This window comes from Rhinolophus ferrumequinum, chromosome 15 (assembly GCF_004115265.2).
Source record: "Rhinolophus ferrumequinum isolate MPI-CBG mRhiFer1 chromosome 15, mRhiFer1_v1.p, whole genome shotgun sequence".
Classification (NCBI taxonomy): domain Eukaryota; kingdom Metazoa; phylum Chordata; class Mammalia; order Chiroptera; family Rhinolophidae; genus Rhinolophus; species Rhinolophus ferrumequinum.
The window spans coordinates 36,508,645-36,522,535 of record NC_046298.1 but is presented as its reverse complement, the minus strand read 5'-3'; the positions used below and the strand labels follow the sequence as shown (position 1 = coordinate 36,522,535).

The 13,891-nt window shown below is 40.3% G+C and overlaps 1 pseudogene; it reads right to left on the bottom strand.

Moving 5' to 3' along the window:
• Positions 1 to 6,185: 6,185 nt before the first annotated feature.
• On the bottom strand, positions 6,186 to 6,609 carry LOC117034991 (ATP synthase subunit g, mitochondrial-like; annotated as a pseudogene).
• Positions 6,610 to 13,891: the final 7,282 nt, after the last annotated feature.

Here is a 13,891-nt window from a genome sequence, read left to right as displayed (position 1 = left end):
GTGTATAGAAGCTTTTTCAGCTATGATTGATACTCCCAAATATCTCTTAGACCTTTCTCAACATGAAACATGAGATGATTCACTTTGGAGAGTAACAGCTCTAATTGTAATCAATGTGGAGAAAGGTCTTTAGCAGTCATTCAACTGGAGAATTTCTACTGAAGGAAATCCTTATGATGTTATCATTGTGAGACTGTTGTAGTCTCACAATTATATGAATGTGTGAATGTCATAAATGTAGAAAGACTGTTAGCTGTGGCTTCAACCTTACACAAAACCAGAAAATTCATATTGGAGGGAATCCTGTTGTCATGATTATAGGGGTACTTTTAGCCATAGCTTACACCCTATTCAACATCAAAGAGTTCATATTTGAGAAAGGGAGGTTAAGGAGAGTCATAGGTGAGTAAAATTTGGGAGTATAGTAGTCACAGTAGACGCAATTATAAGAAATACATATAAATAAGCCTTTATATTACATAATAAATCTATATAAAATAGCCTTTTATAGCTTGATTTATCTCACAGAAAATGTGGGTCTTTGGAATGCCAAATGAAAATCACTGGAGAGTTTTGATGTTTGAGAATTGGAAATCTCCTAAGACAATAACATCGCCAGTATCTTTTCTGTGACTAGTAAGTTCAGCAGCAACTTGAACAGTGTTACAAAATACCCTTCTTGAGTTGATTAATTTTTAACCCATATTACTATACAGTTATTGTGTGTAATAAAATTTAGTAGAAATTAAAATAAGCTGTTTTTTCATCAAGTGACTAGACCTATATAAACCAGGTCTAAGTAAGCAGGAAAATGGTTGGTAGTTCAAGTATCTGACATTAAAAATGTTTAACAAGGAGGTCTAATTAGGTAACTGCATCCCAGGATGACACCAAATTTATAAATAAATTATAGAACAATCAATCTCAAGAATCATCTGAACACTAGCTGAACAGATCCCTATAACTAAGGATATAAAGAGGCAACATCGAGATTTGTAGGAGGGGCAGATATACAATACAGGCTGACCCCAAACCCACAGATAAAGTGCTGGGAGGACACCTTGGTGGCAGAGGTCCCCCCCTGAAGTGGAGGGGGCCCCCCAGGCCCATGCTGGGCTCCCCAGCCCAGGGGTCCTGTGCCAGGAAGAGGAGTCCTCATGGCACCTGGCGGTAAAAATCAGCGAGGACTCTGTCTGCTCTTCCTAGTGGGGCAGAAGGCTGCTGGAAACCCAGACACCCTCTTGTAGAGCCAGCACATGAACTCGCTTGCAGCACTTACCTGGTCTCTGGTGGAGGGGTGGCAGCTCAGGAGGCCCAGGGACGTGTGGGGAAGGACTGAATTCCATTGCTTTGGCACAGGAGCTGGAAAGACAGGAGCAATTGTTGTCCCTATATAAAGCCTGACATACATGTGGCTTTACAGGAGGGCACCACCTTTTCAGGGTTAGGACCTCCCCCAAAGGCCAAATCTGGGACTGCATTGGTCTGGTGGAATCTGTGTGTATGCACTGCCTTTGTGATGCCCTGGGTCCCTGCCCTCCACATAGCTGGTGCTACATCACTCGAAATTCTTGACTCTTGGACTGCTAGCCCCACCCCCACAGGCTGCAGAAGCCAGTTTAAAGCAGGTGGAGGGCTTATGGAGGCCCGGGAAACATTTACTGGTAGGCAGTAAGCCAAGGCCCATGCTGTAGCATAGACAGGCTGTGGCGGGCCTCAGACCATAGGGTGGCCATATGTGGCCATAGGGTTCTTGTAGCGTTTTTTTGTAGAGTGGTCAAGGGCCCAGCACTGGTGCAGGAGCCAAGACTACATTGACTGTATAAACCATTGACCACACCCCTTAGCTTCCTGGAACCCCACCCCACCCACTAGAGCTGCATTGCCTGGTTGGCCAGCCTCGCCCCATAAGGTACAGAAGTCTTTTACTGCAGCAGACAATCCACAACGGCCCGGGAGAGTTTAGTGGTGGATTGTGACCAAAAAATTGTGCCGCAGCTACTCGGGGCAGCTCTCAGGAATTTGCGAGGCCTGAGTCAGTGGCTGGCTGCACTGTTCTCAGGGCAATGTGCAAAGTGGTCACAGGCCAGCGACTGGCATGAGACTGAATCTGCATTAAACTTTGTAAAAACCACAGTCACATCTCATGATTCCCTTGAACACCACCCTGCCCAGCTAGCGCTGCATTGCTGAGGGCTCTCTCAACACTGAGTCAACCAGCCTGGCACACGAACCTAAGAAGGCTCTTTCAATGGCTGAGCCTTATAGGAAACCAGCCGGTGGTAACAGACCTAGGGGCCTGGGCCTTTTACTAAGCTGCCTCAGGCCCACTACTGGTGGCAGCTGGCCTTGATTCACAGCAATCCACCCCCACATGCCTCCAGGTCCAGCACCAAAAGCTCTTGGCACCTTGGTTCTTGGCAGCAGCTAAGAACATAGAGCTTTGTGGCTCCTACCAGGTAAACTACAGGCCAGTAACAGGCAAGGCTGAAATTGGCCTGCACAGGAGCCCTTTCCAAGAGACACCAGAAACAACACACCCAGAGGCCAGCTTCAGACCACACCAGAGCACTACCTGGTTAGTCCCACAAGTGCACACCCAAAGGGGGCTCTCAACAGGTACAAGAGGCACAGGGGCAAAGCCCCCTCTGAGGAGTCAGCCCCCACACAGCAGCCCACACACTGAGCATAGCCAATCCTCACAATCTGCCTGGGAGTCAATCCCACCTACTGATGCACCTCCAAAAGTGATCAAGACTCAACTACAACAGGAGAACACACACAACACACAAGGGACACACTGTGCCATCAGACTACACAGGACAAATACTACATAAGGCCACCCAGCAAAGAGTGAGAGACATAGGAGATCTATCTAATATATAGAAACAAACAGAGTGGCAGCCAGAATGAGGAAACAAAAAACATGTACCAAGTAAAAGAACAGGAGAAACCTGTTCTATGAAATGAAATGAAATGAAATGAAATGAAATGAAATGAAATAATGAAATGAAATGAAATGAAATGAAATAATGAAATGAAATGAAGTGGAATGAAATGAAATGAAATGAAATGAAATGAAATGAAATGAAATGAAATGAAATGAAGGCAACCAACCTACCAAAGACAGAGTTTAAAACACTGGTTATAAGAATGCTTAAGGAGCTTAGTGAGAATTTCAACAAAGAGATAGCAAGCATAAAGAATGACATACAAACCATAAAAAGAACCAGTCAGAAATAATACAATAACTGAAATGAAGATACACTAGAAGGAATTAACAGCAGATTAGATGAAGCAAGGATTGAATGAGCGATTTAGAAGAGAAGGTAGCAGAATATACCCAATTGGAACAACAAAAAGAAAAAGAATAAAAAACAATGAAATAGTTTAAGGGACCTGTGAGACAACATCAAGGTAACATTTGCATCACAGGAGTACCATAAGGAGAAGCGAGGGAGTAAGAGATCGAGAACCTATTTGAAGAAACAATGACTGTAAACTTCCCTAACCTGGTGAAAGAAATAGACGTACAAGCCCAAGAAGTGCAGAAAGTCCCAAAAAAGATTAACTCAAACAGGCTCACATCAAGACACATCATAGTTTAAATGCCAAAGGTTAAAGACAAAGAGAATCCTAAAAGCAGCAAGAGAAAGACAAATCACAAGGGAGCTCCCATAAGGCTGTCAGGTGATTTCTCAACAGAAACATTGCAGGCCGGAAGGGAGTGGCAGGAAATACCCAAAGTGATGAAAAACAAGAGCCTAAACCAAGAGTACTTTACCTAGCAAGGCTATCATTTAAAATCGTAGGAGAGATAAATAACTTCCCGGATAAGAAAAAGCTAAAGGAATTCATTACCACCAAGCCACTATTACAAGAAATGTTAAAAGGGCTTCTTTAAGCAGAAGAAAGAGAAAAACAAACTAATGAAAATCAAAATATGAATAATAGACAAATTATTATTTCTCCCTTTTATTCTAAGGGCCCATTCATCTTTCAAAATATCATTTACTCTCCCCTATGTGGCATACATCCCTTGCCTTCCCCTATTTAGGTGGTATGAGCTCTCAAATCTCACTGCTTGTTTTTGGTTATTTACTTTTCCCCCATGATGCTCCTGTACATGCAATATTAAAAATTAATAATTTGTATACCTTTTCTCCTGTTTAAAAAATATATAAATAATAATGGCAATAACTATGTACCTATCAATAATCACTTTAAATGTAAATGGATTAAATGGTCCAATCAAAAGATGTTGAGTAACTGAATGGATAAGACAAAAGACCCATGTATATGCTGTCTAGAAGACACCCACCTCAGATCAAAATACAACACACAGATTGAAAGTAAAGGGATGGAAAAATATTTCATGCCTGGGTGGTGAACACACAATGTGATATATAGATGACGTATTACAGAATTGTACACCTGAAAACCTATGTAACTTTACTAACCATTATCACCCCTATAACTTTAATTTTTTAAAAAAGATAATATGCAAATGGAAACAAGAAAAAAAGCTGGTGTAGCAATACTGATATTGGAAAAAATGGACTTTAAAACAAAGACTATAATAGAGACAAAGAAGGACATTACATAATAATAAAGGGATCAATCCGTCAAGAGCAACACTTATGCACCCAACATAGAAGCATCTAAATATATAAAACAAATATGACAGACATAAAGGCAGAGATCAACAGTAACACAATCAAAGTAGGGGACTTTAACACCCCACTGATACCAATCGATATATCCTCCAGAAGAAAATCAACACAGAAACAGCAGCCTTAAATGACACACTAGACCAGATGGATTGAATTAATATTTTTAGACCATTTCACACCAAAGTAGCAGAATATATATTCCTTTCAAGTGCACATAGAACATTTTCCAAAATACACCACATGTAGGAAACAAAACAAGTCTCAATAAATTTAAGAAGATTAAAATCATATCAAGCATCTTCTCTGACCACAGGGCTATGAAACTAGAAATCAATTATAAGAAATAAAACTGAAAAACACACAAACATATAAAGACTGAATAACATGCTACTAAATAATGAATGGGTCAACAATGAGATCAAGGAAGAAATCAGAAGATAACTTGAGACAAATGAAAATGAAAACACAATGACCCAAAATCTATGGGACACAGCAAAAGCAGTCCTAAGAGGGAAATTTGTAGCAATTCAGGCCTACATAAAGAAACAAGAAAAATCTCAAATCACAGTCTATCTTTACATCTAAGTGAAAAGGAAAAAGAAGAGTAAACAAAGCCCAAAATGAGTACTAGGAAGGACATAATAAAGATCAAAGTGGAAAAATGAAATAGAAACAAACAAAAGAAAAATACTAAAAGATCAATGAAACCCAGAGCTGGATTTTTGAAAAGATAAGCAAAACTGACAAATCTTTAACCAGACCAAAAAAAAAAGAAAAGGAAAAAAAAGAGAGACAGGACCCAAATAGATAAAATCAGAAATGAAAGAGGAGATGTAACAACTGACAACACAGAAATACAAAAAATTTAAGAAAATACTACAAGCATTTATATGCCAACAAATTAGACAATTTAGAAGGAATGGATAAATTCCTAGAAGCATACAATCTTCCAAGGCTGAATCAAACGCAACAGAAAATCTGAAGAGAATGATTACTGCCAACAAAATCGAATCAGTAATCAAGAGCTCCCAACGAACAAAAATTCTGGACTAAAAAGTTTTCACAGGTGAATTTTACCGAACAGTCAAAAAAGAATTAACACCTATTCTCCTCAAAATATTCCAAACAATCCAAGAGGAGAGAAGGCTCCCAAGCTCATTTTATGAGGCCTCCATTACCCTGATCCTAAAACAGACAAAGACATTACAAAAAAAGAAAACTACAGGCTGATATCCTTAACGAACATAGATGGAAAAATCCTCAAACAAAATATTAGCAAACCAAATTCAGCAATACATTAAAAAGATCAGGGGCAGCTGGTTCGCTCAGTTGGTTAGAGCACAGTGCTTATAACACCAAGGTGGCTGGTTCAATTACCACATGGGCCAATGAGATGCGCCCCTCCAAATTAGATTGGAAGTGATGACTTGACTTGGAGCTGATGGGTCCTGGAAAAAAACACACTGTTCCCCATATTCCCCAATAAATTTTTTTTTTTGATATAGAAAATGCTGATTTTGACATATTTTATTCAAATACCAGTCTGATCACACATGGTCCAAGAACATTCGAATAATAAACCCAAAGAAACAGATGTGAACGATTGGTCTTCAAACATTATAGCCAATGATGCCACGTTTGCCTATGATCTCACCGACATAAAACCACATCCACACCTCAGTGGCCCACTAAACCATTCAGCAGAGCTTCCTTAACTGTGAGTTGTTTGAAGCTACCAGTCTGAGCACTATTGACTATTTTTTTCAGCTCTGAATAGCTGTAGGATCTCAGCAGGGGTTGGAGGAACCAGCTCAACCTTGGCATAGTGCCAAAATGTGGCCAATCGAGGCTTCGAGTAAGTCACAGCAGCGTTTAGCAGTGCCGGGGCCTTCTCTGCGAGATTACGGACAAACTGGGCCATGGTTCTAGGATGGAAAGTCCCAATAAAATTTTTAAAAAATCATACAGCATGATCAAGTGGGATTCATTCCTGGCATGCAAGGTTAGTTCAATATCCATAAATCAATTAACATGATACACCACATAAGCAAAATGAAAAATAAAAATGATATGGTCATATCAATAGATGCAGAGAAAGCATTTGACAAAATCCAGTGCCAATTTATGATAACAACTCTCAGCAAAGTGGAAATAGCAAAGTGGGAATAGAGGGAACATATTTCAACATAATAAAGGCTATATATGACAAACCCACAGCTAACATATTCAATGGGGAAAAGGTAAAGCATTCCCCTTAAGATCAGGAACAAGCCAAGGATGCCCACTTTCACCCACTTTTATTCAACATAGTACTGGAAGTTCTATGCTACAGCAGTCAGACAAGAAAAAGAAATAAAAGGCATCCAAATTGGAAAAGAGGAAGTAAAATTGTCATTATTTGCAGATGACGTAATAGTATACATAGAGAACCCCCAAGATTCCACCAAAAACCTATTAGGACTGATAAACCTGAATTTAGTAAAGTAGCAGGATATAAAATTAATATTCAGAAATTGATTGCATTCTTATACACCAATAATGAACAATCAGAAAGAAAAATTAAGGAAACAGTCTCACAGTTGCATCAAAAAATAAAATAAAATAAAATAATAAAATAAAATAAAATAAAATAAAATAAAAAAATAAAATAAAATACATAGGAATAAATTTAACCAAGGAAGTAAAAGACATGCACTCAAAAAATTATAAGACAGAGCTGGCCCGGTGGCTCAGGTGGTTGGAACTCCATGCTCCTAACTCCAAAGGCTGCCAGTTTGACTCCCACATGGGCCAGTGGGCTCTCAACCACAAGGTTGCCGGTTCAACTCCTCGAGTCCCGCAAGGGATGGTGGGCTCCGCGCCTTGCAACTAGCAATAGCAACTGGACCTGGAGCTGAGCTGTGCCCTCCACAACTAAGACTGAAAGGACAACAACTTGAAGCTGAACGGCACCCTCCACAACTAAGATTGAAAGGACAACAACTTGACTTGGAAAAAAGTCCTGGAAGTACACACTGTTCCCCCAATAAAATCCTGTTCCTCGTCCCCAATAAAATCTTTTTAAAAAATTATAAGACATTGAAGAGAGAAATTAAAGAAGATACAAATAAATGGAAACATATACTGTGTTCATGGATAGGAAGAATGAATATAGTTAAAATGTCCATATTACCTAAAGCAATGCATACACACATACACACACACACACACACACAATGCAATCTCTATCAAAACACCAATAGCATTTTTTTACAGAACTAGAACAAATAATCGTAAAATTTATATGGAACCCGAATAGCCACAGCAATCCTGAGAAAGAAGAACAAAGCTGGCGATATCACACTACCTGATATCAAATTATACTACAAGGCTATAGTAATCAAAACAGCATGGTATTGGCATAAAAACAGGAACATAGATCAATGGAACAGAATAGAAAGCCCAGAAATAAATCCATGCCTATATGGTCATTTAATCTATGGACAAAGGAAGCAACAATTTACATTGGGGTAAAGACAGTCTACTTAAAACCTGGTGCTGGGAAAACACGACAGATACATGCAAAAAAAAAAAAAAATGAAAGTAGACCACCTTACGCCATAACAAGAATAAACTCAAAACGGATTAAAGGCTTAAATGTAAGACCTGAAACCATAAAACTCCTAGAATAAAATATAAGAAGTAAACTGTCAGACATTACTCTTAGTAGTATTTTTTTTCTGATATATCTCCTTGGGCAAGGGAAACAAAAGAAAGAACAAACAAATGGGGCTACATCAAACTAAAATGTTTTTGCACAGCAAAGGAAACCATCAACAAAACGAAAAGACATCTTCCTGAATCGGAGAAGATATTTGCTAATGATACATCTGATAAGGGGTAATATCCAAATTTATATTAAAGAAAATAAACTCATATAACTCAACACCAGAAAAACAAGCAATCCAATTAAAAAATGGGCAGAGAACATGACTAGACGTTTCTACAAAGAGGACATACAGATGGCCAATAGACATATGAAAAGATGCTCAACATCACTAATCAGAGAAATGCAAATAAAAAAACACAATGAGATACCACCTCACTCCTGTCAGAATGGCTATCATCAATAAATAAACAAACAACAAATGCTGGTGAGGATGTGGAGAAAAGGGAAGCCCCATGCACTATTGGTGGGATTGCATATTGGTGCAGCAACTATGGAAAACAGTATGGAGGATCCTCAAAAAATTAAAAATAGAACTACGTTATGACCCATCAATTCCACTCCTGGGTATTTATCCAAGGAAATCCAAAACACTGATTCTAAAAAAAAAAAAAAAAAAAAAAAAAAAAGCATCCCTATGTTTATGGAGTGCTATTGACAATAGCTAAGATATGGAAACAACCCAAAATGCCATCAATAGTCGATTGGATAAAGAAATCGTGGTATATTTATACAGTGGAGTATTACTCTGCCATAAGAAAGAATGAAATCTTATCATTTGCAAACAACATGGATGGATCTAGAGTATAATATGCTACGTGAAATAAGTCAGACTGAGACAAATACCATATGACCTCACTTATATGTGGTATCTAAAGAACATAATAAATGAACAAACAAAACAAATAGATTATAGATATGGAAAAACTGATGATTGCTAGATGGAGTGGGGTTAGGGGATGGGGAAGAAAGGTGAAGGGATTAGGAAGTACAAATTGATAGTCACAAAATAGTCATGGGGATGTGAAATACAGTATGAGGAATATAGTAAATAATGTTGTAAAGACTATGTAGGGTGAGAGATGGGTACTGGATTTATTGGGATCACTTCATATGGTAGATTATATAAATGCCTAACCACTGTGCTAATATAAAATAATACTGAATGTTAACTATAATTTTACACACATGTAAAATTATATATATATATGTATGTATATACATAATTTTCATGCATATATTCACGGATGTAAAGTATAGCATAGGGAATATAGTCAATGGTGTTGTATTAGCTATGTGCAATATCAGATGGGTAGTAAACTTGGTAAGGTCAGCACTTGGTGAGGGGTGTAAATGTCTAATCATGTTGTTTTGTACACCTGAAACTAATTTTTTTTTAAAGGATTCTCTCTTTGTCTTTAACCTTTTGCATTTTAATTATAATGTCTTGGTGTGGGACTCTTTGGATTCATCTTGTTTGGGACTCTGCGTTTCTTGGCCTTGTGTATCTATTTTCTTCACTAGGGAAGTTTTCCATCATTATTTCTTCAAACAGGTTATCTTCCTGTCTCTCTTCTTCTGGTACTCACATAATGTGAATATTGGTACTCTTGATGTTATCCCAAAGGCCCCTTAAACTCTTTGTTTTGGATTTTTTCTTTTTGCTGTTCTGATTGGGTATGTTCTGCTACCTTATCTTCTAAATCACTGATTTGATCCTCTGCTTCATCTAATCTACTATGATTCCCTCTAATGTATTCTTCATTTCAGTTATTGTATTCTTTCTCACTGGCTCTTCTTATGTTTTCTATCTCCATTTTCATTTTTCCTATCTCTTTTTTGAAGTTCTCCCTGAGATCACTGAGCACCCAGTTCCAACCAGTGGTTGGAACTCTGTGTCTGGTAGATTGCTTGTCTCCATTTTGTTTAGTTCTTATTCTGGAACTTTATTGTGTTCTTTTATTTGGAACATTTCTTTGTCTCCCCATTTTGGCTGCCTCCCAGGGTTTGTTTCTATGTATTAGGTAGGGCTGCTATGCCTCCCAGTCATAATAGAGAGGCTTTATGTAGTAAGCATCCTGTGGGACCCAGTGGTACAGTCTCCCTGGTCACCAGAGCCGGGTCCTCCAGGTGTGTCCCTTGTATGGGTTGTGTGTGCCCCTTGTTGTAATTGAGTCTTGGTTACTATTTGCACATCAATGGAAGGGATTGACCCTTAGGCTGATTGGTTATGAGTACTGGCTGTGACTACAGTGGAGGAGCTGTGGTGCCAGGGCTGACCCTACAGAGCAGGGTTCACTTTAGCAGGGCTCTAGTGCCTGCCTGGTCTGCCCTTTGGGTGTGTCACCTTTGGAGATGGCCAGGTGATGCTCCGGCTTGGTCTAAGCTGGCCACCAGGTGTGCCAGCCCTATGGCCTCATGGAAGGGGACCTGCCACAGGCCAAGTATAGTCATAGACTGTGCTCTGCCCAAGGCCACATGATATGAGCCACAAAGCAACCTGCAGGTGGCTGCCCCCGCCACACTGGGCTTAGATGTGCCTCAAGAGGCCAATCTGTGAACCGAGGCTGGCTGCCACTAGTGCCAGGTTTAGGGCTGCTCAGCCAAAGGTATGGGACATGCCAAAGCCAGATGCTGCTTGTTTGGGTTTTGTGAGAGATTTTATGAAAGTCCGCAGCATGAGCTAAGACAGGTTGTTTGTACAGAAAAGCCACTGAAAGCGGTTTGGGTGTGCCCAAAATTGGGTGGGGTGGGGTCTCTGGGAATCACTAGGGTGAGGCAGATGAAAGATGATAGCCAGTTTGATGGAGACTCAGATACAGCATCAGCTTGCATCTACATGCATTTAGGGGGGACAGCTGAATAAAGAAACAATGGCTTCTGCCAGCTTCTCCGTCTGGGAATAAGCTGCCCCTCCAGCCCGTGCTCTGAATTCAGTTCCTCCCCATTTGTCCCGACACCTTTCGAGCCACTGTCCCAGAGCTGCAGCTCAGTGTGTGAGTCCATCAGCGAGTAAGTCCATGGGCAGTCCCTTTAAGAGGAGCACCTGAGACTCCAGCCCCCCTCCATCTCACTCAGCCACAATCTCCACTGGTTTTCACAACCAGAAGTTACAGGTACTTCTCTCCCTGGCACTAAGAACCTGGGCTGGGGCACCTGGTATGGGGCTGGGACCCCTCACTCCTCTGGGGTGTATCTCCACAGCCAAGATATCCCTCCCAATTTTTAATGGCCACATGCGTGTGTGGGACCAACCTGTTCCATGTCTCTGCTCCTCCTACCAGGTGGCTTCTTCTGTTATGTCCATAGTTGTAGGGCTTTGGTTCAGCTAGACCTCAGGTGATTCTCAGTGATGGTTGTTCTGTAGTTTACTTGTAACTGATGTGGTCCTGAGAGCAGGTGAGCACAGCCTTTACCTACTCTGCCATCTTGACCAGAAATCTATATACAATGTATTGTGAAATGATTCCCTCAATCAGGTTAATCAACAAACCCATCACCTCACAGTTACCTTTTTGTGTGATGAGATCACTTAAGATTTACTCTCGTAGCATATCTACTCATAACTGAAAGCTTGTACCTTTTGGTCATTTCAATTATGGTAGGTCCCATTTTAATGAGTGGAACCATGTCATTAGGTTGTAGTAATCCACTGTAGGTACCATTCATTCTTTCCAGGTTTAAGACAGGCCAAGTTGGGCTATAAAATGGAGAAACATTGGGAATAATTACTTCTTCTCTTAATAGATCTTGTATACTGGATCTCAATCAGTAAAGGCCTCGTTTCAATTTATATTGGGCCATATCAACAATTGTAATAGGTTGGTGCATATCCACAAGGTCCCATTTGGTGAAGCTAACAAAAAGTTTTAATTTTATTCTAATCAGCCACACGACTGGTTAGAGCATCTATCCCAATAATGGAAAATCCAAAAGTAAGTGTGAAATATGACCACTGGAAAATTTGGCAGTTATTGTGCCAATTGTCAAGGTAAGGTGGACTTGTCTTTAGTCTTATATCCAGTGATGCCCCAAAGAACACAGTGAGTTCCTCCTTGAGATTTCTGGGGGCTCCCAGGGATCACTATGATTTGAAACTGGTATCAATAAAAGCCATAAGAGGTTACACATTGTGTGGTGACAATTGAACCATCATGGTTGTATAGGGTCGATTGTCTATGGGGTGGTGGCTGGGGTGCCAGGGGTCTGTTATATCCATATGAGGCTAGGGAAGTTACCATTGACTCATGTTAGGGAATGAGGCATTTGGTCCTATACCTTAGGGACTTGGGTTTCAGCGAGGAGGACTGCTCTGTAGTTTGTCACAGAAAGACTTGGAACTCCTTGGGCGTATTATTGGGATGAAATAACTGAAGAAGCCCAGATTGCAGTATTACCAACATCAGGTCTTCTGGTGAGTGCTCTGCAGTGGTAGAGGGCAGTCCTGGAAACTCTGAAATGGGTACTTCCTTCAGTAGTAGGCTCTGTTAATAAGTGTCTGTGCCACAGGACACCACAGGTGTTTTTTCCAAATAACCCTGAGGATCAGGATCTTTGTTGTGATAGAGGCACTGGCAACAGAAGAAGAAATATTTAAAGGTCTCAGTCAGCCATCTGCTCTTAAGAGTACAGAGCTCAGCAAACTACATCACTGCTTTTTCACAAGCCACCAGCTGAAGGGTACATATACTGTACAGGATATCAGTCTTTCACCCTGAGCATTTCTACAGAACAGAGCCAATGCCTGGTTGAGACACACAACCAGTAGTAACAGGCTAAGAGTTATTCCCAAGCTTAGCATTAGTTGTAACTTAGCATTAGTTGGAATTGAGATATATAATTCTAAGACATACATGGCCTAGGGCCATTTTAAGGAGGGCCCCAATCACATAAGCCCATCCCTAAACACCAACTGTCAAACCTTCTGACTTAGGTTGATAAAATCTGTAACAGAGGCTCTGCAGGACTCAGCAAATGCAGCACAGAGCAGCACAACTCAAATGGCAACCTTGCCAGCAAGCAGCAGAGCCATCTCCCACACTATTTAAAATGGTTTTACTCCATTAGTAAGCTATGAGCAAGCAAAGAAAGATCTTGGAATAGTGGTGGTCATAGCCTAGAGCTTGTCCTGCTAGCTACACAAATTAATTTGTGGTCACTCAATGGAGTTGGGATTGACCTCATTCCCAATTTTACATTGAATGTTAAGGCTAATGACACTCAACACATCAAGAGAATTTGAAAGTTTCTTACTTACAAAAGGGACTCCTGGGCAGAGCAGGGTCTGCACAAGCAGATCTGGAGTAGTTTGAGCAGGTAGAAAGAATAGGTTGGCTTTTGTAGTAGACGAAGTGGAACTGGATGTGGGCTGGAATTTGCCAAGTTTAAATTTCACACTGACTTCAAAGGAGGAGGTGTACACAGGCTTTTTATCAGCCTTTCCAGAAGCGGGGCCATAGAGAAGGTGATGCTTAAAAAGTCAGTAGTCAAACATCAAAACTCTTTATTACAA